The sequence below is a fragment of the Pollicipes pollicipes genome, unplaced genomic scaffold (genome assembly GCF_011947565.3).
Source record: "Pollicipes pollicipes isolate AB1234 unplaced genomic scaffold, Ppol_2.1 Scaffold_7236;HRSCAF=8622_pilon_pilon_pilon, whole genome shotgun sequence".
In the NCBI taxonomy this organism is placed as follows: Eukaryota; Metazoa; Arthropoda; class Thecostraca; order Pollicipedomorpha; family Pollicipedidae; genus Pollicipes; species Pollicipes pollicipes.
In genome coordinates this window covers 91560-117600 of record NW_023597036.1, presented here as the reverse complement: position 1 = coordinate 117600, position 26041 = coordinate 91560, and the positions used below count along the sequence as shown (strand labels likewise).

General features: G+C 63.6%; 1 protein-coding gene across 3 annotated transcripts in view; it reads right to left on the bottom strand.

The window, feature by feature from the left end:
• LOC119110816 (muscle calcium channel subunit alpha-1) overlaps nucleotides 1-25740 on the bottom strand; it is a 63306-nt gene extending 37566 nt beyond the window's left edge. Inside the window, exons 1-2 of one of the 3 annotated variants that reach the window (XM_037234685.1) lie at nucleotides 25646-25740; nucleotides 25331-25499 (exon numbers count right to left, since the gene is read on the bottom strand). The gene's annotated coding sequence lies outside the window, so the exon portion shown is untranslated. Of the gene's footprint in view, nucleotides 1-9085; nucleotides 9727-25330; nucleotides 25500-25645 lie in introns of those variants that run through there. The other 2 variants (XM_037234687.1, XM_037234686.1) reach the window with 2 other exon arrangements.
• Nucleotides 25741-26041: the final 301 nt, after the last annotated feature.

Here is a 26041-nt window from a genome sequence, read left to right as displayed (position 1 = left end):
GCTGGATAAACTCCATACCTTGTGGGACAGAGAACGAATCGATTCCGCTGGAGCGGAATCAAGCAAAATAATGATTTCGAATATAATAATACATACTGGCAACATCAAATAATGCGCAACTTACAATTCACGGAGACTCACAACAACGAAACACAAGCCTCACGCAGGATTTCCGAATATGCACGTCAAAAAAGGTAATATTTGTGGTAGCGCTCGCACGAAGACCAATAACTCGCAGCGATATCCGTCGACTTTAGTACAAGTCCAGTGCAACAAAGTGCATACAGGCGAGACATGCCGACCCATCATGTGAATCGCTGTTGGGTCTAAAGACAGACGTGCATGATCGAATGCACGTCTGTGTCGAAATCTGCCGAACCGAGTGCCTGTCTGCGGCGGCAGGACCGGTGGCGGGACGGGCCGCAGCGCCGCGGTCGGCGACCGGCGCCGGACCGGCTGGGCTGCGATCTGTCGGCTCGATAGCTGTCCCGCCGGTCCGGAGGGCGGCTGGCGGACGCGGCGCGGCCAGCCACCATCGCTCGGACACGACAGGTCACCGTCGCCGACCGACCCCGGACGACACGCCCGCCCGCGCCGTGTCGATGTGAAGTCTCTTCCCCGACCGGCCGGGGCGGCGGCTGAGCTGAGCTGCGCCTAGGCAGCCTCGGCCTAACATCCGATGCCGGCTGGCGGCCGCGCGGCTCAGCCTGCTTGACAGCCTCTGCTACAGCGGAGAGAGGCTGACTTTCCCTGCCACGGCAGCTCCACCGGCCACGTCCGGCGCCCTGCTTGTGTAGAGGCGTCCGTGACGCGTTTGGTGCCCTCACCTGCAGACGACTCTTCTAACTACATCTTAACCGTTCAGTGTCGTGTGTTCAGTCTGCGCTCTCTCGATGTCTGGCCTGTTTTGGCGGAGCGTCCCCGCCGCTCGACGGTGCGCCTTAGCGCGGCTGAACAGGGCAGCGCGCGCTGGCCCCGGCCGACCCTGACCTGGGTCACGGCACACACACCGCAATGGGCGCCTCTGCGTGCCAGCCAGCGGCCGGCCGGCCCGGACGGTGGGGGCGGGGGTGCGCGAGCCGTCTCACCGGACTGCGGCCGGCAGGCAGCGGCGGCGCGTGCTGGGCGCCTGAAGCCTACACGGCCGTCCGCACGGCAGGGCACGCGGCCGCAACACCGTCTGGACTGATCGCTCTATGGCAGTACATGCGTCACCCGGAGCCGGCTGGATCCGAGGCCTCGCACTGACTGGTGACGCAGAACCCACACCCCTGTCTCCAGGACCTGCACCACTGTGTCCAGGGTACCGGATCGCTGCGGACGGGACGCGGACCCCCCACTGGACTCAGGACCCGGCCCGCCGCGCGGTTCAGCTTGCCGCCGCAGCGTGCCGGGGCGGGGAGCGGCGCCCGCACTCAGCGCCGACTGCCACCGCGGTGCTCCTTAATACTGTTGGAGTGGCGATGATGTGGCGCAGCGGGCCACGCCGCCGCCCGCTCTCCTGGCGGGTGCCTCTCGCCGGGGAGACGCCGCCGACCCCGGCAGCGGCACACCGGCAGCGGCTGCGTCACGTGCCGAGCTGTATCGACGCCTCAATGCCCGTCTGACGGGGACAGCCTAGACACCTGCTCCTACTCGTCTGACGGTGAGAACGTCGCGTCTGAACGTTCCCATTTCCATCACAAGAGAGGGCCCCAGCCACCCCACCACACTTGTGTCTCAGTGGAGGCCCACCCCACCCGCCACCTTTCCCTGCCTCACAGCGACCGTGTCGCTGTTGCGAGGAAAAGCTCGCTGGTCGAGTCGCTCGCCTTCTTCCCATTCTCCGGCCCACGCTCGCAGCACGACCGGGCTCGCGCTTCGTGTGCACCTCACGTCCGCAAAACGAGGCCGTGCCGACGCAGAGCGGGCAGCCGGAGACCGTTGCCGGATGTTGTTAACGCCATCCACTGGGGCGTCCGTTTTCCGGGCTCTGTCGACACCATCCGCCAGAGCCGCCTACTTGGCGGACATCGTTAGCGGCGTCCGTCGGCGCGGCTCAGCGACTGTTCCGGTCTGCCGATCGGCAGCGCTGGTCCGGTCAGGTGACGCCGTACGCACGTGCCGCCGGCTGGGGCCAGCACGGTCGGTCAGGTGTCACCGTACCGCCGCACGTGCGCCGGCTGGGGCCAGCACGCGTGTGGGGTCTCCGGCACAAGAGAGGAAGGGGCGCGGACGCCGACACTCCACCGACACCGGCCGGATTGTCCGCTGTGACGCCGGCCGGGGCCGCAGCTGGGAGGGCGACGAGACCCAGGCGCCGGCTATCTCATCCGTTACCAGGACGCCGAGACCGCGGCAGACGCGCGCTGAGAGGAAGATCGGCGGTCGATACGGAAGCCTTCGGCTGAAATCGACGTGAAGCGCGCCGCCTACAGCTGACTCAACCACTTCAGCCGGAGGGGTCACTGGTGACCGGGACCAATTTGTCCTCACCGAACGAGAAACATCAGCATCCGCTGCATTTCCCACCGGGCCGGATACCTGGTATGGGCTGTCATATCATGCAGCAGCAGTAAAAAAAAGCACAAATCCTGTTGGTATCCTGTTGGGACCTGTCGTGCCGGCCTGGCGAGGCAGCGACGAAGCTTAGCTCCACCAGTGAAATCTGCCCGGACAGGGCACCGTTGGGATCCGAGACCCCAGAGGACATCGATGAGCCAACAAGGTCAGCGTGTCCGGCCCTGACCGCCCCGTTTACTCGTCAGCACCCAGCCTGACTGTGGCTGCAGTCGCGTCTACCCGTCAGTGGACCGACCTGACCCCACTTGAGCCGACGCCCGCGTGACACACGACCAGCCGTGCCCCATGGCCACCAGCTGGTCCGCCTCGGACCGGCGCAGCGTCCGTGCCGGACCGGTCCGGGGCCGCCACAGTGGCCGCTCCCGAGCGGCTGTCGGTGGCGGGGCCCTGTCGCGGCGGGCGAGCGGCGGCCGGTCCTCCGGCCCGGTGACGGTGGCGCTCACCGGCTGGTCCGGTCACCGCCCGGCCCGTCGCCCAGCCGCAGGGCGGGCCTGCCGAGCACGCGGGGGCCCCGAGCAGGCTCAGCGGTCAGCCCTCACCAGCTGCACCAACCGCACGCACCACCCGCACGGGGCGTGTGCCCGCCTCGTGCCCGTGACTTCAGACCTGTGCAGTCGCTTAGAACACGGATGTGCGCTGCGCATGGGCCCAGTGGTGCACTCTACCCACATGCAACTCGAACACATGCGCGCATGTCTGCGGTCCTATCCAACACCGCAAAAGCGCTCTCATTAAATGTACAGCGACTTTTACCAGGCCACAATATGGCATGTGGCAGACAGCAGCGAGTGGAACAATACACACTGGTGCAGAACTAGAGATCTGCATTGCGACTTTCCACGGGTGCATATCGTCAGGCAAGTCCGCGAATGGGTGTCGCTCCTGATGCTCATCTTTTCGTTCCACGACTTGCCAAGCGTGCAAAAATTCTGGGCGTTGGCGGTCGTGGAGCCCTGCCAGACTACCGCAGTGGTATCGAGGCCATGGCCAGCGCCGCGCAAATGAGACTGAGAACAATGGCAAGGAACCCGTCATCCGTCAGGGCCATCCATGGTGTGGCCAGACTCCGCACAAAAAACGCCCCGGCTCGCCCGATCATCGGCCGTGCAGCGAGCGCCGCGCCGCTGTCGGCTCGCCGCAGCGGCCGTCCCCGTCGTCCGAGCGGTGCCGCGCCGGGCGCCGGGCGCCGGGCGGCGGCTGCCAGCACCAACAGCCGGTCCGTATTAATCTCGGCCCGGTAGGTCGCGCGTTTGTCGGCACAACAACGCCCCGCGCCCGACCAACACGCAGAGGCGGCTGCTGTGACCTCGGGCGGGCCGTGTCTGGCGGCGACGCGCCATTGGGTCACGGCGCCGCGCCACTGGGCCACGGCGTCGCGTCACTGGGTCTCAGCGCCGCCAGACCCGTTATGTCAGTTCAGGCCGTAGCGCCGCCAGACGCAGTGCTCCCACCACACACAGTGATCCCATGCGCAAAGATTGCCGTCCTGAGCCAGGGTTGAAATGCGTGGCGTCGTTTTTGGTCAGAAGTCGAAACCCTAGCGATGTCAGCATGGTCAGCCCCAGGCCCCAGGCCCTGGTCCCAGCCCCAGGTCCCAGGCCCTGGCCCCAGCCTCACGCCCCAGGCCCTTGTCCCAGCCCACACCCAGCCCCAGGTCCCAGGCCCTGGTCCCAGCCCCAGGTCCCAGACCCTGGTCCCAGCCCCAGGTCCCAGACCCTGGTCCCAGCCCCAGGCCCTGGTCCCAGCCTCACGCCCTGGTCCCAGCCCCAGGTCCCAGGCCCTGTTCCCAGCCCCAGGCCTCAGGTCCTGGTCCTAGCCCTAGGTCCCAGACCCTGGTCCCAGCTCCAGGCCCTGGTCCCAGCCCCACGCCCTGGTCCCAGCTCACGTCCCAGGCCCTGGTCCCAGCCCCAGGCCTCAGGTCCTGGTCCCAGCCCCAAGTCCCAGACCCTGGTCCCAGCCCCGGGCCCTGGTCCCAGCCCCAGGTCCTGGTCCCAGCCCACGCCCCAGGCCCTGGTCCCAGCCCCAGGCCCTGGTCCCAGCCCCAGGTCCTGGTCCCAGCCCACGTCCCAGGCCCTGGTCCCAGCCCCAGGCCTCAGGTCCTGGTCCCAGCCCCAGGTCCCAGACCCTGGTCCCAGCCCCAGGCCCTGGTCCCAGCCCACGTCCCAGACCCTGGTCACGTACGGGGGACGATCTCCGACGCCAATGTCAATTAAGGTTAATCGTCGCGGCCCAGACGCCTTCGAGAAAGTTTGTACCGGCGGACTGTTGAGTCTTCAGGCGTTGCTGACGTGATTAATTATGCATTCCCTTCAACCGGAGTCAGAGGGCGCCAGGCCACCCAATGTGGAGCCCGCCGCAGTCGTCACGCCTCATGCAGGCCGGCCCGAGCGCGCACGTGTCGCCGTCGGGCCGGGAACGGACACGGGCGAGCCCGGCTGGGCCGGCGGAGCCAACTGTCAGGGGATGCGCGTCCGGACGCGCCGCGGCGGCCGGAAGTTGCCACGTCCGGCACGCCTCTGTCACACCGGCACCACGGGCGGCGCGCCGCCGGCAACAGGGTGTCGCGGAAGGGCAGAGGGCTGCCAACGACCCGACGCGACCCGCGACCTTTGCGTGCGCGTCTGCCGCACCGACCGGTGTGGAGGCTCGCGGTCGGTGACATTTTACACGGCGCGACCTTGTTGGAAACGGACCACTTGTTTGATTTATGAAAGCGGCCGTGACGGCCGCCAGCGCCGCGCCGTGGCGTCGAGCCCGGGCTCAGCGAGTAGGGACACCAGCGCAAACAAGGCCGCCGCGCCGGAGCCGGCCGTGCTGATGCGCGCTGAGCCCGTCGGCGGCGGTCCGGCTGCGTGCGGGCTCTTGATGGTGATCAACGGGCGCGTTCCCGGTGACAAACTGCAGCGACAGTCTACTGGGCCCGCGCCGAAAACACGAGCTCCGCTGCACCGCACGCAGCCCAGCCACGTCGTTCATCAGCCATGCTTTGTGGCTCGCCGCACCAGACCAAGCCTCCTCGTTAGCTGAGCAAACAGCACGAAGGACCGGTCAAACGCGCCACGTCCGCCCGCGCCACCAGGTCGATGTGGCGCCGGTCGCCCCGGCCGCGAGCGGAGCCCTCTTTGCGCGCAGCCCGTCGCCTGCTGACGTCAGCCGTCACCGGAGCCGCCCCAAGGCGCCGGCGTTGGGCCGCCGCTACCGCCGCCGCCGCGCAGCCCGGGCCAGCTCGGCGCTGTCTGGAGCGTTCTCCAGAGTGGTCATCGCCGGCGCCGATGACTTGTATGCCGGAGTCGCGCCAGCAGCGCACTCGTCAGTGGCGCGACCGGACTGACGCGCCGCGCTGCGTGACTCAGCGGAGCGGCGGGCGGCGGCGGCGGCACGTCACCGGCCGCCGCCGCCCGCCGCCGCCGCTGTCTCAGCTCCGGGCCTCCGCCCAAACACTGACTGCACCGATTCCGAGTAATTCGCCACAGCGCGCGCAGAATGGCACAGCCGTTTGCAGCTGCCCGGTAGAGCGGCGCTAACGTCCTCCCCGGCCCATCCGCTGCTCCGCTTGGTTGATCCACTACCGCCCCCCCCCCCCCCTACCCACCCGCTACTTCAGCCGTCATCAGAGGCCCGCAGCGCCCTGCGTGATGCTAACCGCGGCCGTAAAGAGCAGGCCGGCTGCGACTGACAGCGCGCAGAGCTGCGGTCTGCCGGCCCAGTCATCTGGGAGCCGGCGCAGCCAGCACCGGTGCGGTGTTGTCGCCGATTGAGCCGCCGCCGCCGCCGCCGCCGGGCGGAAGACTCCCAGTCGGAGGTGCTTTGCATTTGTCGCCAGCCGGCCTAGCGTGTGCGCTTCCCGGCGGGGGCGGCGGCGTAAGGTCACGGCCGTCTCCCGCGAGCATTCAAATGCGGTTATGTGAGACGCTCTCCACTGGCACCAACTGTTCTCAGTAGGTGACGCAGTGTTCTTGTCTCGACATCAAACGGCCGCGACTGTTTTAGCACGTGTCGATGTCTGTCAGGCGGGACAGCGGTGAGGATTTAGGGCGCCCTCTCCTGGCAGGCGGTGCTCTAGGTCGGCCGGCATGTGCGGTTTGAATGTTGGGGCTTCATAATGGTTTACGACAAAGCACAATCACACAAAAACAAACCCGAAACGAATCCAATTAGATTAATGAATTGATATTGGATCACGTAGTCATGGCAACCTGACAGAATAAACGGTAGATATGTGCCACAGCTATCATTTTCATGCCGATAGGTTTCCAGGGCGCTAAACCAAATCACGATAGTGTGTATTTTTTGTGTATACTAAGCGTGTTCCCGAAGTCAAATTTGTCCTTCACCTAGTTCGCACGTCCCAGGGTCAACAGCTGCCAGTTCCTCTGAGAAGCCCTATCGGCAAAATGACGTACGTACGTGACCTTTCCTGAGCACCGAAAATGACACTTTCTGTTGCTTCCGTTCATCTGGGGCGTAGTTTCCTATCTGCGTTGGTGGTTTGTGTCTGCATCAGCCGGTGTCTGATACCAGAGCATGTGGGACAGACGGCGCGTTCGCGACATTCTGGGATACGCAAACAGCAAAGAGAGCGTTTTCGACAGCATCAGCAGCCCGGTCTCGGTTTATCTTATCGTTAGAGTGCTCCGATAGCAAAAAAGTTAGGCGGACAGGCAAGCACCACTGACCAGGTTACATGAACCTCACCATAAGGAGGATGGTGAATACTGGCTGCCGGTTTCATCTTGGTTATCTTCGTGGCATTAGCTTTATAGCTGGTGACGGCACCTAACACGCGCGTGTTCCCAAATATGAAATAGCTATGTTTTGTGAACATTGGCGAGCTCGTGTTCAGCAACCCGACCTGCAGCGATCACGACTTTTCTAGAAGTCGTCTCGCCGAAGACAATCCGCAGTGGCCTTGGTACTCGCAGTAACCTTGGCAGAAACCGCAGAACCGGTCATCGCTGCTATAACCGGCGCTGGATCACCTCTCGGCGATCGAGAAGGCACTCGCCCGGACGGGAAACCAGGAGGGAAGGAGGTAACGGCAGCTGAACGCAGAACAATCAGCCGTTGGTTAGTTTGAGCACCCCAACCATCACCTTCGCAGTAGCAGATGCTAGTCCCAGCATGGTTCACACTAACAAGGCACGCTTAATTAAACAACACTCGAACTCAACTTCACCAAAGGCAAAAACGTGTTCTTTCCTGCGTTCTGAACCAGCACAGGACTGACGCATGACTAGAATGGTACCGTTAGGCGATTACAATGCGGGCTTGATCGTATTACACCAGGGGGAATACGGGGCGAGTAGGAGGGGCGGGAGGGGGGGGGGGGCAAGGCAGACCTGTAATCCCGATCCCTCACACTTCTAGTGGTGCAAAATCAAGCTGCTACTGCCCCGTGCACGTAGAACGTACCCCAAGAAGTTCGACCTTAGCCCATACTAACCTCAGATCCGCCTTGCTGCAGGCAGTAGCTGCAAAAAACAGCCGTGAACATGGCAGGCCAGCCCCACGCGACCGCGACGGGGGTTGCTTTCTGTTCACGACACGACACGACTCCTGTGCGATTCCCGATTCTGCGGCCGCACCTGTGCCCGGCGGCGACACTTGAAGCGGCATCCGTGCGGCGAGCGCACGCCAAAACCCCACCGAGCGAGCCGCATAGGCGACCCTTCTGCACATGTACCTGACATGTCATTGATGCGTATCAAATATTCAAACGTATCCGCTTTGGAAACCGCTGAGCGGCTACGGATCTAATCTTGGAGCAGGCGTGCGTCCGGCTGCGCATGAATAAATAACGCAGCTGTCGGCCGGACAGATTGAAACTCGTCGGCATCGTGAGACCGTCAGGGGCGCGCTCAGGGCGAGAATCTGGGCGGCGGCCACCTGTCATGCACGTCTGGGGTGCGGTCGTCAGAGCAGGGCAGCAGGGGAGGGTAACGATCAAGGTCAAGACGGCAGCCATCGGCGAGAGCAGCCGATCGCCAGGGGCGCGCCCAGGACCACAAATCAGGGGGATCCACCAGCGACCTCGGCAACAATGAAGCGCCTTGCAGTGTCGTTTATCAATACGAAACTTGGCCATCCTTCAGGTCTTCTACTCTACCATTCACTTCGAGTAATCCGAGCGCACTGATGATCTGAGGATCGTGCCTGCTCACAGGCCTCCCCGTCACAGCTGGCGGGTGAAAATCGATTACGGCATGTAAAACAAGTTCGACCGACTGGTTATTCACTAGCTCCATCTCATTCGGCATCGCTCCTTACCACAGGAGGACACCCATTGGGACAAACGCTACCAAGGCCACGCGAGGTCCAGCACCGCCACGTCAGCAGACACGCGGCGCGGCGCCGGCCTCGTTTACGGGGCGACCGCTACGCTCCGACTGCTGCCGCCCGCCCCGCCTGTCCCTCACAGAGCACGGTGCGAGCCGGCCGCCGACCGCCGGCCGCCGGTTCTCGGGACCGCATCGCAGGCACCGGCGCCGCGTGCCCGTGGGCGACGGCAGCCGCCGCCGCTTACCTGGACCCCGACGGGGCGCCTGGTGCACCACGTGGCCAATGTTCCTCATGCTGGCGAGCGCGCGCCGGCCACGGGCGGCGCCGTCCTGTCACGACCGGAGGGGAGGGCGCCTCTCGCGCGAGCCCAACCGACCAGCCGGTCTTCAGCGCGGAGGCGGAGCACGGGCGCGCGGGCAGCGGCTCAGGATGAGTGTGGCCGCCTCTCTCCGCCCAAAACAACGGCGTCGGCCAGATAGCCGGATGCCGCTACTAAACGACAGGCGATGTCCACCAATCGCGACGCTCGTTCTCCTTCAGTTGGCAGCTCTCAGCCGTTCGGCTGTTCACAGTTCGCAGCTCTCAGCCGTTAAGCTGTTCACAGTTGGCAGCTCTCAACCGTTCGGCTGTTCACAGTTGGCAGCTCTCAGCCGTCCTGCTGTTCACAGTTGGCAGCTCTCAGCCGTCCCGTTGTTCACAACTGGCAGCTCCCAGCTGTCCCGCTGTTCAGTCAGCAGCCCTCAGCTGTCCTGCTGTTCACAGCTGGCAGCTCTCAGCCATCCTGCTGTTAGTCGTCAGCTTTCAGCCGTGCCGTCGCTCCCAATCAGAAGCCGTCAGCGGTGGGGCGCGGCCGGACGGCTCTGCCGGGCGACCGCGGGCGGCGGCTGCTCGGCTCACCACTGCACTGGCTGCGGGCCGGCTGCGCGGCTGCAGCGACGGCCGCGCGGTGCCGTCCGGCCGGTCACGTGTGCGGCCGCTCCGGCTCCCGGCGGCCGGCCGCCGTGCGGCGGCGCGGAGCCGGTCCGCGCGCGCTAGCAGCCGCCGCTGGGACGCGCCCGAGGGCGGCCGGCCGGCCCGGAGCTGGCGACGTCCGGCGCCGGCACAGGCACCGCGCCGCCACAGTGCGCCACCAGCCCACTGACGCCCGGAGAGACGGCTCTTCGCACCCGGCCCCCGCCCGAACGCCACAGCCGGTAAGAGAAGGCCGCGGCGGCCCAAACGCCGCGGTCGGCCGCATCGGCCGAATTCGGTACGCCTCAGGTGGTAAAACACACCCGAGACTGATACACCCCTGCTCCGGGCACGCGTGGCGCGTGTGATAGCTGGCGCGTGAGGTCTGGCCTGCGGCGCGGCTCGCAAGCGAGATAGTTGAGGTCTGCACGCCACAGCCCACAGCTGATAAGCAGCTGTCGATGAGCCCCAGCTGGTATGCAACAGCTGTGGCCCATAGAGACTGACTGATTGCGCATATGTACGACCGTACGCATAACGTAAGGCAGACGTGTATATACAAAGGCTCGTAACAATGAGCTGAAGCCTGTTGCGGACATCCGCGGCTGGAGGGCTGCGGCCCGTATGAAACGATAGCCGTCGTAGCACTGTAACGAGATCGCCGCGGGCGGTACGTCACGTCTATAAACGGGCCATCGCAATCAACGGGAAGCGGCTGAGGTCAAAAGATCGTGACACAGCAGCGTGCGGTGGGCACGTCACAGCAGGAACGGAGCCGGTCGGTCCGCTCGGGGCATTACAGGCCGTCCGCACCGGCGGCAGACGGCTGGAGCGAGGAGACCGTGCTTGGCTGCGGTCGGCTGCCAGGGTCCAAGCGCAACAGACGGCGTCGAGTCAGCGGTAGCCAGGCCGTCGCCGCCAGTCGGCAGCGGCATCTTCCGCCGCGACCGACAGGAAGCGGCGACGACGGCGGCGGCGGCGGCCGGTAAGCCGGGGCTGTGCACGGTCGGAGCGGCTGGCATCGATCGGTGGCCGCCGCCGGCGCCGGTCAGCCGCCCGCCGTGCACGAGGCGACGCCCCGGCCGCCGCCGCCACCGCCGCCGACGGCGGCCACAATTATCGCCGGACACCGGCGTACGGACGCATCGACCGACGGCACAGACCGCCACCCAGCTGACGGAGCGGCAGCGGTGATCCTGGGGCCAGCGCCGGTCCTGAGGTTAACACCGGTCCCGAAGTCAACGCCGGTCCTGAGGCCAGCGCCGGTCCCGAGGCCAGCACCGGTCCAGGGACCAGCACCGGTCCTGAGGCCAGCACCGGTCCTGAGGCCAGCACCGGTCCTGAGACCATGCGGTCCTAGAGCCCGCGCTGGTCCTGAGACCAGCGCTGGTCCTGAGACCAACGCCGGTCTTGAGGCCGGCACCGGTTCTGAGACCACGCGGTCCTGAGGCCCGCGCTGGTCCTGAGACCAGCGCTGGTCCTGAGACCAGTGCCAGTCCTGAGGTCAGCGCCGGTCCTGAGGCCAGCATCGGTCCTGAGACCCGCGCTGGTCCTGAGACCAGCGCCGGTCCCGAAGTCGGCGCCGGTCCTGAGGCCGGCACCGGTCCTGAGACCAGCGCCGGTCCTGAGCCCAGCGCCGGTCCTGAGCCCACGGCCAGTGTTATGAGCAGCGCTGGTGCCGTCATCGGTGTCTCCCCGGCTGGCAGCGACGACGCTTCACCACGCAGCGGAGTGGGCGCGGTCCGGCGCCGTACTCACGAAAGCCCGTTCCCCGGGGGCGACCCACGCCCCAGGCTGCCACCAGCGAGTGCCCCCGTGTCCAGCCCGTTGACTGGCCGACTGCGGTGGCGATCACGTGGGTCCGGTCAACATCCTGAGACCGGCGCCGGTACCCGGACGGGCGGAGGTCCCATCGCGCTGCTATACGCGGTGCGCGAGCACCACTGACGCTGAGCCGCATGCAGCCATGCACACCGAACCTTCCCCGTTCTCTTGCGGTGAGGTCGGTCATACTGTACTCGACTTAAACGGCTCTGTTGCGGTGGTTGAAAGACACTATGATTTTGCTCTCGGATGCGATGCTGTTGGTGACATAGTTACAAAACGCATCACCACTTTATGCTTCTGGCACGCTACACGCTATTGGCGCGTTGGCTGACTCTAAAACTAAGCGTTAGTAATGCCACCCTAAATATGAAATCCTTCGCATTATTCGTGGCCAGTTTCGTCCAAAACATGCAGGGCTTTGTATGGATATCGTGCTGTGGGTGAGCCGGCTATTCATATGGGAAACTGACAAACAGCTTCGCGAAAAAGTTCTTTTAGATCGAACAGGCTCGCCCTTGCGGACAGGTGCACAGCACAGCTGCCCACCAACATTCAACTCACCAACGTTCAAACACAGGAAGCGTTGGCGTCACTGACGCGCACACTCGGCCCTGAATCTCTCGTCAGACAGTCCCCTTTCCCTGCGCGTCCCGAGTCACGGTCATTGACCCGCGGACCGGACCTCTGGACTTGGCCAAGGTCGGCAGGGCCGGGACCGACCGGACGTCCTTCTCCCGGCGCCCGCAGCTTGACCCCAGCAGCCGTGGCCACGCCGCTGAAGGGTGGCGCCCGGCGAGACGGCATCCACATCAGTTCCTCTCGAACACAATCTTTGGTCGGTGCTGGCAGGACATCACGCTGCGCAGCGGTTCTTCAGGCATGTTTGTCATTTAGAAAGGAGAGCAGTCCTTCGACACCGCGACATAGCGCATGCTCACCACGCTCAGCGGCCGGCTCTGAGCGCTTAGCCACAAGCTGCGGCCGAACCCTCTTGAGCGCCATGCACATCGCAAACAGAAGAGCTGCAAGGCAGGGGCACGGGAACCGGAGGGCCAGGGGACGCGACCTCCCACCATCCTGATCATTTCTCCTTGACCCCATTAGCATTGACTGAAATGAAATAACCAAAAAAGGGGTTGTCGCCGAGGGTTTCGCAGCATCTTAATTTGGCGAATGTGGTCGCGAGCTGAAATATGCTGCGGAGGGTTCCGAATTTTTATTTGTTTGACAAGCCTGGTTTAAGCCATGGAGTCACAGCCTGATGCCTCACACGGCAATAAAGGAAAGGATGAGCCCGTCTCGTGCTACACATGCCTGTCTCGAGTACTGGCTGCGGCTGTTCAACATCACGTGACCTGTGACCCAGCGGTCTTGCTGGCCTGACTCCACCTGTAGCCCGCCTCCCTAAATTTCTGCCGCAGAACGCAAGAGTGTCCAGCGGGGGACGGCAGGGGGGAGGGGGGACAACCCAGCGCGGGATCTGCAGAACAGACTAGCTACTTACGAATTATTTTTAGAAAGCGTTGCATTCGTGAGCATTGATCAGACATCTCGCTGCCAGGCGCTCATCCGGGCATGGTTGTTTTCCATTTCAAGGAGAGCCGCTCTCCGACATTCCGAGGCAGTCCCAGGGGACCACACAATCTCAGCGCGCCCCGCGAACGGCGCCGCACCCTAGGCTAACGTCGCGGCTCCAGCCTATTTGCAGTATCAACGTGACTTTCGGCATATAAACAGGGCCCTGGCTCGGCCTTAGCCACCACACAGTCCGCCGCCACGTCCAGACGTTCGTTGTCCACTCGGCATGTGCACCGCCATACGGTCCAATCCACAGCGTCCACTCTGCACCACCTGCGCGGCCGGACCGCTGGTCCGAGGCTCACCGGACCGATGGTCCGAGGTTCAAGCGGTCCGAGGCTCACTGGACCCCTGGTCCGAGGCTCGCTGGACCGATGGTCCGAGGCTCACTGGACCGATGGTCCGAGGCTCACTGGACCGTTGGTCCGAGGCTCACTGGACCGCTGGTCCGAGGCTCACTGGACCGATGGTCCGAGGTTCAAGCGGTCCGAGGCTCACTGTGTCGATGGTCCGAGGCTCACTGGACCACTGGTCCGAGGCTCTTGGACCGATAGTCAGAGGCTCATCGGACCGATGGTCCGAGTCTCACCGAACCAGAGGCGATACGCTCCACCAGAATTGTGTAGTTTTGTAGCTGATGGTCCGAACATGAGCATAGCTCAGCAGTCGGGGTCCAGATTTCACGGCAACATGACATCGATGTCACGACAATCTCTGGATTCGACCATCCACATGTAAATGGTGTGATTGCGCGATCCAGACCTGTCAGCTGGATTCAGGCGGACTCGCGTCAGCGTACTGGCCAACACCGCCGTCATGACGGCGGGGCTCCACCCCGCTGCGTTCGGGTCACCTCCTCTGCACGAGGACGGTCCCCGCACAGCCGATCCCAGGCGTCCGAGCCGAGTCAGCGCCGGGTCACGGCGCCGCGCCGGCCGCCGGCGGTGACGCCGCAGCAGCTGGAGTGGGTGCCGGCATCCGACGGTTCCGAGCAGGATGTGGATCAAACGCGCGTCTCCGATGCCGGCGTTCCGCCGCGATAGACAGAGCTGCGCAGGCTGAGCTCAACTTTGACCGGCCACTTCCGATGCCGACGAGAATGCTGGCGCGAGGCCTCTGTGCGTGTTGGCACGGCTCGCAAAGACCGCCAGAGTCAGAGCATCATGGCGGAAGGGACACCAAACAGCTGGCATACAAGTGGGCGAGCAAATCATCTGAATGTGACTTCGGGGAAAAGCGCAAACTTCGCGGCCCCTGCCAACAGTGACCCAACCAGCTCGCCTGAGCCGGACTATTCAAGATGGTTCGAAGTACGGTCGGTTTCGGAGTAAGATCCGCTTTTCCGCAACATCCGGTGACACTGCATGAGTTGGATCTATTTCTGATTTTCCGAACATTCTAATCGCGAACGCCACGTCATGCACCATGTTCATACATGGCCAGCACCCACATGCATGATGCATGATAAAACGGTAAGCTCAACCTGGAATCCAATTCAAGATGCGAAGCTCCTCAATGATTCCGTTCACTACCGTGGTTATAAATACAAAGCCATGATCCGGGGATACAAGCATTGTCAGGGAGACTGCAATTGCTGCACTCTGAGTTAGCATAGTGCAGATCGGTGCCTTCCGCACCAAAGAGACGAATGTGTCGGATCTCCCGCGCGGCCAGCAGACGGAGGCAGCGTGATCGGTGGTACTATGCCGCCGCGCAGCCCAGGTGCAGCAGCCCGAAATGTGACTCGTGCTCGAACAGTCGATAGGTGAGCGCGTGTTTTCGGCCGGCCGGCCGGTCCGCACCATACGCCCAACCGGTGTCTCCCCCCCCCCCCCCCCCACACACACAGCTGCCGGCTCCGGACGCCACGCGCGGCTCCGGCCTGAGCCCCGCTCCGGCGGCGCCGCGCCGCATCCGGCCCGGCTGCTCCGCCACACAACGGGAGAAGGCGCCAGCACTCCTCACGGTGCCGCCCCTCGCTGCGCGTGACGGCGCCAGTGTCGGGCCGACCCCTCCGGCGACGACCTCTCCGGTGGCGCCCCCTCCAGCGCGTGCCCTCCCCGGCGGCGTCCTCGAGAGCGGCGCCCTCTCCGATGGCCCCTCTCCAGCGGCACCCTCTCCGATGGCCCCCTCTCCGGGGGCGCCCTCTCCGATGGCACCCTCTCCGATGGCATACTCTCCGGCGGCGCCCCCTGCGGTGGTCCCTCTCCGGCGGCGCCCTCTCCGATGGCCCCTCTCCGGCGGCGCCCTCCCCGATGGCACCCTCTCCGGCGGCGCCCTTTCCGATGGCACCCTCTCCGGCGACGTCCTTGCAATCGGCACTCTTTCCGGCGGCGCCCTCGCACGGGGCGCAAACTGCGACGGCACCCTCTTCGACCGCACCCACTCCGGCGGCGGCGCCAGGCGGCCCTCTGGCCAGGGCACAGCCGTTAGCCAAGGGGGGGGGGGGGGGGCTGCCCGGACGCGGCTCATCCCAGCGGACGGACAGCCGTCGCCGACGCGCCGGCAGGAATGCCGACCGGCCAGGGGCGGCCGGCGCCGGGCGGCACGTGCAGCGGCGCGGCCCTGCATGAGGCATGGCCAGGCGCCAGCCGACGCGGCGGCTCGCAAAGGCAGGCGACGGCCGCGATGGCCGGGGCGTGACTGGCCGACGAATGGGAGGCCGGTGACGAGCGCCGACGGCGCGGCGCCGAGGCCGGCGGCCGGCGCCCGGTCAGGGGTCAGACACGACAGAGGTCGTGGCCCGCCATGGCTCGCCGTCGACGCCCGTCACAGCCTCTGGGTCAGATTTGGCGCGAGCCGAGGTCCCGTACAGCCGAGTGTGGGGTCATATGCAGCAGACGCTGGGGACAGCACGATTGAGTGTGAGGTCTGAGATGGCGCAGGTTGAGGAACGACGCAGCAGAGCTTGGGTGACACGACGGAGGCCGCAGTGGGCCACAGCAGACTCTCGGTTCACACAGACCCAGCACAGCACAGACCAGATCCCCGCAGAGCACAGATGAGATCACGGCTCAAGCACAGCAAAACTGGAGTTCAATCACTGCAGAGTAAACGTGGAGTTCGGGGTCAGGCACGGATGAAGTCGGGACCGGACCGAAAGGCACCGAGTCCCGGTTACAACACACACCAGGACCTAACATCTATTGTGGCGCCTGTGCGGAGACCAATGTGCTTATGCCGAGAATGCCACCTTATCCGGCGGCGCCCTCTCCGATGGTACGCTCTCCGGCGGCGCACTCCCCGATGGTAACCACTACGGCGGCGCCCTCTCCGATGGCACCCACTCCGGCGGCGCCCTCTCCGATGGCACCCTTTTCCGCGGCGCCCTCTCCGATGGCACGCCCTCCGACGGCGCCCTCTCCGATGGCACCCTTTTCGGCGGCGCCCTCTCCGATGGCACCCTTTCCGGCGGCGCCCTCTCCGATGGCACCCTTTCCGGCGGCGCCCTCTCCGATGGCACCCTCTCCGGCGGCGCCCGCGCAGGCGGCGCACTCCCTCAGTAAAATCTGTACCAGGAGGTACAGATTAAACGACGACAGAAAGCACATGTTGGTAATACAAATGACTGAAGTCTAGGTTTCTGTAAGTTTTCTGAACTCTAAGGCTAAGCACATGACTGAACTCTAAGTTTCAACCCGTGCTTGTGATCCCCAGTGGAGACCGTCCCGACTCGCAGAGACCAGTTGCGACCACGTCCCTGCAATGGCTGACAATGCTGGCTCGATAGCCGGGTTGCACCAGTACATTCTGGTATGCTGGAGGTCGATAACTAGGCACACAACCTCTGAAATCACACAGCTAACGAGTCTCTTCCGATCTCCTCAGCTAACGAGGCGAAGCCAATCAACACGATGGCAGCGTGTTAACGAATTGGCTCTACACTCACGCAGAACACAATCGTCGATACCGTCGACACCCACTCGGCGGCGTGATTGCGACGGTCGACAAGGTTACCGCGCTGTTGTTCCGGACCGAGCCGAGCCACCACGGCGGCGTATGAGCTCAATAGCGACAGCCGCCGACGGCAAATCAATTAGCGCCATCGTTCGCGGCCGGCGCGCGCAGTCCTCGCCCGGCATCAGGCCCAAAAAGGCAGGCGTCACCACAAGGCCGGGGCGGCGGCCACCTCAGCCGGCCGGCCCGCCCGAGCTGCGGTGCGCGCCGACCCGCGACCGGCTCCAGGGGCGCAGGCCGCCGCACACCGATCGGGCCGACTCGAGTCTCTCGCCATTTGCTGGCTGACCTCTTGCTCAACGTCGGTCCGGGTGACAATTGCGATCGTGCGCAAGACGTTCGCGGGGAGGGGGAGGGGCGGTCACGCAGCCCGCTGCGCGCCTATCCCTTCCAAATCTAGCAGCTGGATGACCCAAGCGGCGGCGGGCGGACTCAATCAACGCCGGACACCCCGCACCCGGCGGGAGGCGAACGACGCCCCGGCCCGGCCGGCGGACCGCCGCCGCACGGGGGCGACCGACTCGCCGTCTGCGGCCCGGTCGGCGTCCGGGGGGCGGCCCGTCCTGCCACACGGCCAGGCCAGAGCCCTGCGTACGGCGCACACAGGTCCACCTGCGGGGGAGGACGCCTGGCACGCGGCGACAGTGACGCCTCTGCTGCCGGCGGCCGGCTGATGAGAGCCGAAGAGTACGGCTTCTGACCGGCGCCCGTCCCCGCGGCCCGTCTCAGCGGCCGGCCCCGCCCGCCTGGCGCCCGCTCGGCGCATATCGCGCGCTAAACGGGCGCCAGGCCGCTGGCGCGGAGCGGCCTGGCGCTGATGTGAAGATGATGTCCGTAACAGGGCGCACGTGCGTGCCGCCGGCGGGCAGGACTGGCCGGCACCGCTCGGCTTCCCAAAAGAAACCCCGCCGGCATCGCGCGAATGGCCGACGTGCCGGCCGGAGGCCCCACTCGGACCACGTTTTCGGCAGGAGCCCACCCGGCCGGGCCCGGGTCGGCCGGGCCTGAGGGGCGGGGGCGGAGGCGCATCGATTCTGGCGGCTCGATCCGGTCCAGATTTCGCGGAGGAGGGCGTTGTCGCACCCTGACACACGCGCAGATGCCACACGCTGACGCCGCTGACAAGCGATTACCGAAATATCACATATGCGCTTCAGGGAGGGCCACAGAGAGCACGAGGCCTAGCCCCCCCCCCCCTCCCCCCCGCTCCCATCATCAACTTCAAGGCAAGCACATATTGCATGGCAAACAGGCGAACAGATATCAAGTGATCCTAAGCCATATTGACAGGGGACAAGTCGCGACAAACATACGTATGGACATGGGAATGGGCCGTCACCCGGGCAAACACAATGAAGACCATCGCACAAACAGAGAGACAGTAAGACACGTACACAGACAAGCACCCAAACAAATACCGGCATGCAGACAAACACTACAACGAACTCTTAAGACAGACAGACAGACCGACAGACAAAGAGACAGACAGACAGACAGACAGACAGACAGACAGACAGACAGACAGACAGACAGACAGACAGACAGACAGACAGACGACAGACGACAGACAGACAGACAGACAGACAGACAGACAGACAGACAGACAGACAGACAGACAGACAGACAGACAGACAGACAGACAGACAGACAGACAGACAGACAGACAGACAGACAGAGACAGACAGACAGACAGACAGACAGACAGACAAACAGAGAGGGAGCAGCGTGCGGCGGCGTACCTGAGCGGGTCGGGTGGCAGCGGGCCGGTGGCCGCTGGATGCGGGGTCGGGGCACGCGGAACATGGCCGGCTGGCGGCGCCTTCGGCCGAGCCCGCCATCGACTGGCCGGTGAGCGGCGGCCCGGCCACGGCATCGACACAATCGATACGGCCCCCGGCGGCCGGACCATGCACAACGGCCGCCCGATCCGCCGCGACCCGGGCCGGGCCGGGCCGGCGCCTCAGCGCGGGCCACCGGCCCTTGGGGAGCGTCCCGAGGCGCTCCTCCGCGGGGAGAGGCCGCGCGGCTCCGCCCGCGAGCCGTCCCCACGGGCAAGCGCTGGTGACCCGCGTTTCGCCCCCCCCCCTCCCACCCGGGTCACGGCGCCAGGTCACGGGCCTCCAGCGGGCCCTCTGGTGACCACGGCGACGCGTTTGTCCCGCGGGGACCAGGTGCGCCGCTCCCGAGCCGGCCGCCCGCCGCTCGGCACCGCCCGCGCTAAGCGACATCTAATGAGGCTTGCGGTGAGCATGCAGCATTGATACGCCGCGCGGACTTGTCGTTAGACTGCCAGCCATCGGCGGGGCCTCCATGGCGCCGCCTGGTCAGGCTGCAGTGGAGGCCCCGCGGCGCCGCCTGGTTAGGCCGCAGCGGAGGTCCCGCGGCGCCGCCTAGTTAGGCCGCAGTGGAGGCCCCGCGGCGTCGCCTGGTCAGGCTGCAGCGGAGGTCCCGCGGCGCCGCCTGGTTAGGCCGCAGCGGAGGTTCCGCGGCGCCGCCTGGTTAGGCCGCAGCGGAGGTCCCGCGGCGCCGCCTGGTTAGGCCGCAGCGGAGGTCCCGCGGCGCCGCCTGGTTAGGCCGCAGCGGAGGTCCCGCGGCGCCGCCTGGTTAGGCCGCAGCGGAGGTCCCGCGGCGCCGCCTGGTTAGGCCGCAGTGGAGGTCCCGCGGCGCCGCCTGGTTAGGCCGCAGCGGAGGTCCCGCGGCGCCGCCTGGTTAGGCCGCAGCGGAGGTCCCGCGGCGCCGCCTGGTCAGGCCGCAGCGGAGGTCCCGCGGCGCCGCCTGGTCAGGCCGCAGCGGAGGTCCCGCGGCGCCGCCTGGTTAGGCTGCAGTGGAGGTCCCGCGGCGCCGCCTGGTTAGGCCGCAGCGGAGGTCCCGCGGCGCCGCCTGGTTAGGCCGCAGCGGAGGCCCCGCGGCGCCGCCTGGTTAGGCCGCAGCGGAGGTCCCGCGGCGCCGCCTGGTTAGGCCGCAGCGGAGGTCCCGCGGCCATTCGGTCACCACATCACGGATGTCTCGGAAGCTGAAGCATGCAATCAGCCCTGAGTTGCGCAGTCGGGCTGCTGTCCTCCCAGTACCGGCGCGCAGCGACGCTATTGCATCAGAAGACCGCATCCTGCACCTTCCCAGTCTGACTGTAGTTGGGTGCCCAGTTATCCCTGGCAACAGCCGCAGAACTTGTAGGCCTCTCCTCCGGTGAAACCGTAGCTGCCGTGGGAACCTGGACAGACGGCTATATCTGGCGCGAGCAGTACATGCTTTCCGGCAGTCGGACGACGATAGACGAACCCCTCGCCATCCTCGCCGCTCTCTCCCCGCGGGAGAAGTATGTCATATCTGTGTGCGTCATTGCCTGTCATTGTCTCCGCGACGACAGCAGCGAGGATGGCGAGCGATTCGCCTAACGCCATCCGACTGCCGAAAGGCACGTACTGTGCGGGCTACGTATAGCCGCCTGCCCCGCTTGACATGACCCCTGCAGTGTCGCCTGGAGAGGGCGCTGCGCTTTCAGCGTTCCTGCGAGGGATGAGTGGGCGTGCGGCTACGGCCAAACTGGGGAGACCCTGCAGGCAGCGGCCTGCCAATGCGGCCTGTTTGCTGTGCGCCTGGAGTAGTCAGCTTAGTGGAAACCAGCGCGGGCCGGAGGGAAATGCCCTTGAACACGAGTGCGAACGTTTGTACTTTTCCGATAACTATCTTATCGTCAGCAGGTGAACCCTCTATACATGATGGTGATGTTCACCGGAGTTTTAGGTCTTGCCCACGTCGGACGTCATGTTGAGCCCATAACTTCGTGCGGATGCCATGCATAACAAGACATGGATGCTAGATGTCTGTCCGCCGCTCGTCAGCAAAACCCCGGCACACCGGCCGTGAACGGTACCGCACAGCGATCACATGGCGCTCTGCGGACCCTACCGTACGTCTCGCCGTGTGCGCCGCCACCGGCGGCGGCGGCCGCCGCGCCTTTTTTAGAGTTAGCCCGGCCGGCGGCCGGCCCGGGCGGGCGCGCCGGCCGTCGGCGGCCGGGGTGGGGGAGGGGGAGGGGGCCACTCGGCGGCGCCAGCGTGTCGGTGTCGACGGAGCGGGGAGGCGCCGCCGCGACGGCCGGATACGCCCGGCATCCGCCGCCGGAGGCTGCCCGACCGGCAACGGCTGTCCCTCCGACGGGTCTGCCCGCAGAACCGTCTGCCAGCCCGACGGGTCTGGTTAGGACACGCTCTGCGGACCTGATGGTCTGGCGAGAGGACGCTCTGCCGACCTGACGGTCTGGTTGGAACACGCTCTGCGGACCTTATGGTGTGGTCGGAACACGCTCTACGGACCTGATGGTCTGGTCAGGACACGCTCTGCGGTCCTGACGGTCCGGTCAGATGACGCTCTGCTGGCCTAATGGTCTGGTCAGAGGACCTGATGGTTCAGGTCACAGGACGTCCGCCCAAGACGGGCGCCGCCAGCAGCAGCAGCAGCCACAATACCACTGAGCCTGTCCCGAGGACAGTGGCATCCTGAACGTCGGCGAGTCTGATCCTCGCGATGTCAGCCTCTTCGCGCAAGGTCCGCGAAGCACGCAGACCTCGCAGAGACGGCCGGCGGCCGGCTGACGTTCGATCGCTCTGAATAATCAACCATCCCTTTTAGGGAGTCGTGCCAGCGTGCCTGGTTATGGCCGAGTGCAAGCGCTTCCCACCCAATATCGGCCTACAGCTCCAATGACGCATTGATCGGTCGCTTGGAGCCGTGACGGCGACGGGGACGGCGACGGCGCACGCTAGCCGCACGGCCGCCGGCTCATCGCAACCCGCCAGAGGCCATCATAAAACGTCCATCATCATCGCCGGGCCGCGCGGCCGCCGGGCAGCACGCGCCGGCCATGCGGTGGCACCCGGGCTGCGACTGAGTGCGGTCGGGATCGGGCGCAGATCGAGGGCAGGGACGGTCACTGATCGGGCGCAGGGACGGCCGTTGATCAAGCACAGGGACGGCCGCTGATCGGGCGCAGGGACGGCTGCCGATCGGGCACATGGACGGCCGCCGATCGGGCGCAGGGACGGCCGCCGATCGGGCGCAGGGACGGCTGCTGATCGGGCGCAGGGACGGCCGCCGATCGGGCGCAGGGACGGCTGCCGATCGGGCGCAGGGAGGGCTGCTGATCGGGCGCAGGGACGGCTGCTGATCGGGCGCAGGGACGGCCGCCGATCGGGCGCAGGGACGGCCCCCGATCGGGCGCAGGGACGGCTGCTGATCGGGCGCAGGGACGGCCGCCGATCGGGCGCAGGGACGGCTGCCGATCGGGCGCAGGGACGGCCCGCCGCCTCTCTGAGCAGGCGGCCGGGCACGCAGGGGATCGGCCGGCGACGCCGCTGACCTTTCTCACCCACGTTCACCGCTTTGATTGCAGCCGTTTGGGGATGGGCGCCGTCTCCAACGGTGTCGGTGTCATCCGCTGCCGCGCAGCGCCGGCACGGCACCGCAAGAGCCGTGGACGTACCGAGCAGCGAGCAGGGCCGATGCAGCCGCTTGACAATGCAGTACAGCGTGCGCACTGTCTTAGTCGCCATTGGACAACATCATACAGCTGTGCATGACAGCCATAAACCGAACCACGACACAATAACATCGGTCAAGGCGGCGGCTGATCGCGGGACAGGGGACCCGGCACGAACGAGCTGCTCCGCGCGGGGCTGGGAGGTCGGCAGCGGGGAGGGGGTGGGCGGTCTGGCGCTGCTCCGGGCGGACCGGCCTGGCGCGCCGCCGGTCCCGCTCGCCGCCGGTAGCCCCTCTCGCGGCGCAAACCGGCGCGGCGCGGCTGTGCACGGCTGCAGCGCCGCCCCGTCTCGTGGGGCCGGCCGCTGACGGCCGGCGCGCGACAGTTTATTTGAGGCTGGTCGGTCAAGCGACGACCGCTGGGCCGGAGGACGGCGCGGTGACGTACGAGCCGCCGCGTATCGCGCCACGCCAGCCGCGCCCAGCGTCCGCCTGTTTACCGCGCTGGGAAACACACCACCGGGTCCGCGAGCCGGCCAGAGCGCCGCAGCGACAACAGGCAGCCCGCCACATAACTCCTCCGGCTGTTGTTCATTCTCGCGTCATGTGAATCAAGCGCAGTGCTGAAATCACAACACCGGTTCGGAAACAATATTTGGGCCGGCACATCATGATCAAGCTCATCTACCGCCGCGGGCGCGAGCTGACGAAGACGGCACTCCATGCCATGTTTCCTGTCCAAACCGAGCAGTACGGCAGCGTTTGGATGCCACGCTGGCTGGGTGCCGCCGCCAGCACCGCCCGGCACTTGACCAGAGCGCGGGCCGGCCGAGGTCGGCGGCCAGCGGGGCGGCGGCCGAGGGCGCCCCTCCGGCCCGGGCCAGCCGCCCACTGGCCCCGCTCCAGAACATAATACGGCCGTCGCGCGGTGGCATCCACCGCTGGCACGGCACGATTAAACGGGCCCCGACTCTGAAAATACCGGCTGCAGCCGGCGGCCGACACACGCGCTGACCACGGCCGCGCCGCAACCTGACCCTGGCCGGGCAGCGGTGACCGCCGCCGGCCGGCTGTCCCGCCGGCGGCGCGCGCTATTTCCGGCCGCTCTGCCCGCAGGCACACCGAACAGCATGGCCCGCTTGGAAGCGCATCAAATATGTCGAGGAGACTCGCGCGCTTGATAGCAGATGTCGCCAGCGCGCCGGGCGGCCATAGTTTGCGTCACGCCCGCCAGGTGGCAGCGCTGTACGGCCCAAAACGGCCCGTGGCCGGGGACGGTCACGCGGTTTGCAGGTGATCCGAACGGCCGGGAGCCAACACTTGAAAACAAGGTTGATTCCTGCATTGACAGCACTGGTGGTGCCAAGTCAGCATGCACTTAATGTACCTAGCAAGTGGCCTAAAAAGGTGTCCAAAATTCCACTTCAGTGGTGAAATGACAAAGCAACCATAGCATATACTATGTGTGATTATACTCTGTAATTGAATATTATTTCCATATTCTAACAGCATTTTTACAACAACACATATGAAATGAAGCTGATGTATGTTTTGCATAATGCTGAAGCCTTACACAGAATTTCATGGTAGCTCACAGATTATCACCCAAATTGGGACCAACAAGTTGTGCCAAGGATGGATGTAACTTGACTGCTTATCAGGGATGTGGGCACATTTCCCATCATTGTCAGCAATTAGTATCCTGTTTACTAGCACCCTGTTTATGGTATTGCATAGGAACAATGCACCACTTACAGCATTTATATTGCCATCATGAGGCAAATGTTTTGTTTCTTATGCCAAGTGCATGGCTTGAGCTATACCATGCTAGAACTTCAAAAATATATTGTATATGCAATAAACTGGTTAATATTATAACCTGTCACTTGGACTCCAATGCTCCAAATGCCTCCAGAGATAGATCCATAAACTGTGAACCATGTTATCAAGATGCAACCATTTTTATAACTTGTCAGTATGCTTATGTTTCAGCTATGCAGAGTATCTCATTTCAACAGATTGTGCATCATATCTACCACAAGAATACTTACCACAGGACTCTGTGTGTATGCTCAGCACAGTAACTGTAACCCTGTTCACAAAAACTAAGCCACTGTGCATTTATATATCACATATCCACCTATAGGAACAGTACTAAATATAGTACACAGTACATCATTTATATTTATAGAGCACCTTTTCCAGTGGGTGTTAATATTGCTTACTGTTTCAGATGGTAACAAATGGTAGCTGAAACTTCAAGTGGCTTTCTTTTATAAAATGTATATGATTAATTCAAATGTATAAAACTGGAAACACATTTATAATGCAGGCACTATTCTCTTCACTTTGAATAGTAAACTTTTGTATAGTAAACCAGTTTAACTTGTAAAAAATGAGTCTGCCCACCTATTGTTAACATGCCATGGACTGGCAACTATTTTGTGATAAGAAATACATCACAAAATGTCCCATGTGCATAACTAATATGCATATGAACCCTTTTGGGCTGTGGCAAAAACCTTTCTGCGTAAGACCTTGGCTAAAGTCAGTCAAAATATACCTGGCATCATATTGCATGAATAGATTATGTGCATAAATTGGGAGCATGATGACTTAATCACTTAAACACACACATGAAGACAGCAAAATGTGAAAGAAACAGTGAAACACACCAGTTTTCCAGAATGTCACCCACCTGTTGGATTCATCTCATCCAGCATCTTATTGTTTGATCTTCCCTTGGCTCACTGACAGGGGAAGCACTTCATCACAGTAATTTGTATGTGTCTTGCTCCATAAGATTAAAGCAAAACCTGGGTAGGAACAGCAGGAACCATATTTCTAATTTTGGCAACAAAATTATCCTGCAATCAATGATATTGCGGTTATGTTTCCAGAACCGAAAAACGCTTAAATGTAAAACAGAAGATTGTCACATAAAACGCAATTGCAACATACAAAAGTGGTCCAGTCAACATCAATAGTCAGAAACGCCACCCACAAAACGTACTTTGTTGACCATGTACCAGTAACTCTAATCATGAATATAACAGCTGGGACAGGCAGCCGTGGCACTGACGACATTTCATATATGGTGCTTCTGCTACAAACTAAAGCACCTTGCAGATATGCTGCTAAGTCACGTGACATATCAGGCATTACAATTTTAATACACTAGCTATTTTTGATGTTACTGTATCTTGACTGATAGTATCTCATGCTATTAACCATTAAATATAATCACATTAGACTGTGGCTCACGGAACAAGCAGTCACCGAAAACGTTGTCCGTACAACATATAGACCAATGTGGTTGTCGACAGTCGTTTTAAGACAAAGTAGAACTTGAGTAGAACACACCAGTATTTTGACGATACTGGCGCACTGCGTCTCAGCGCCGGTGTGC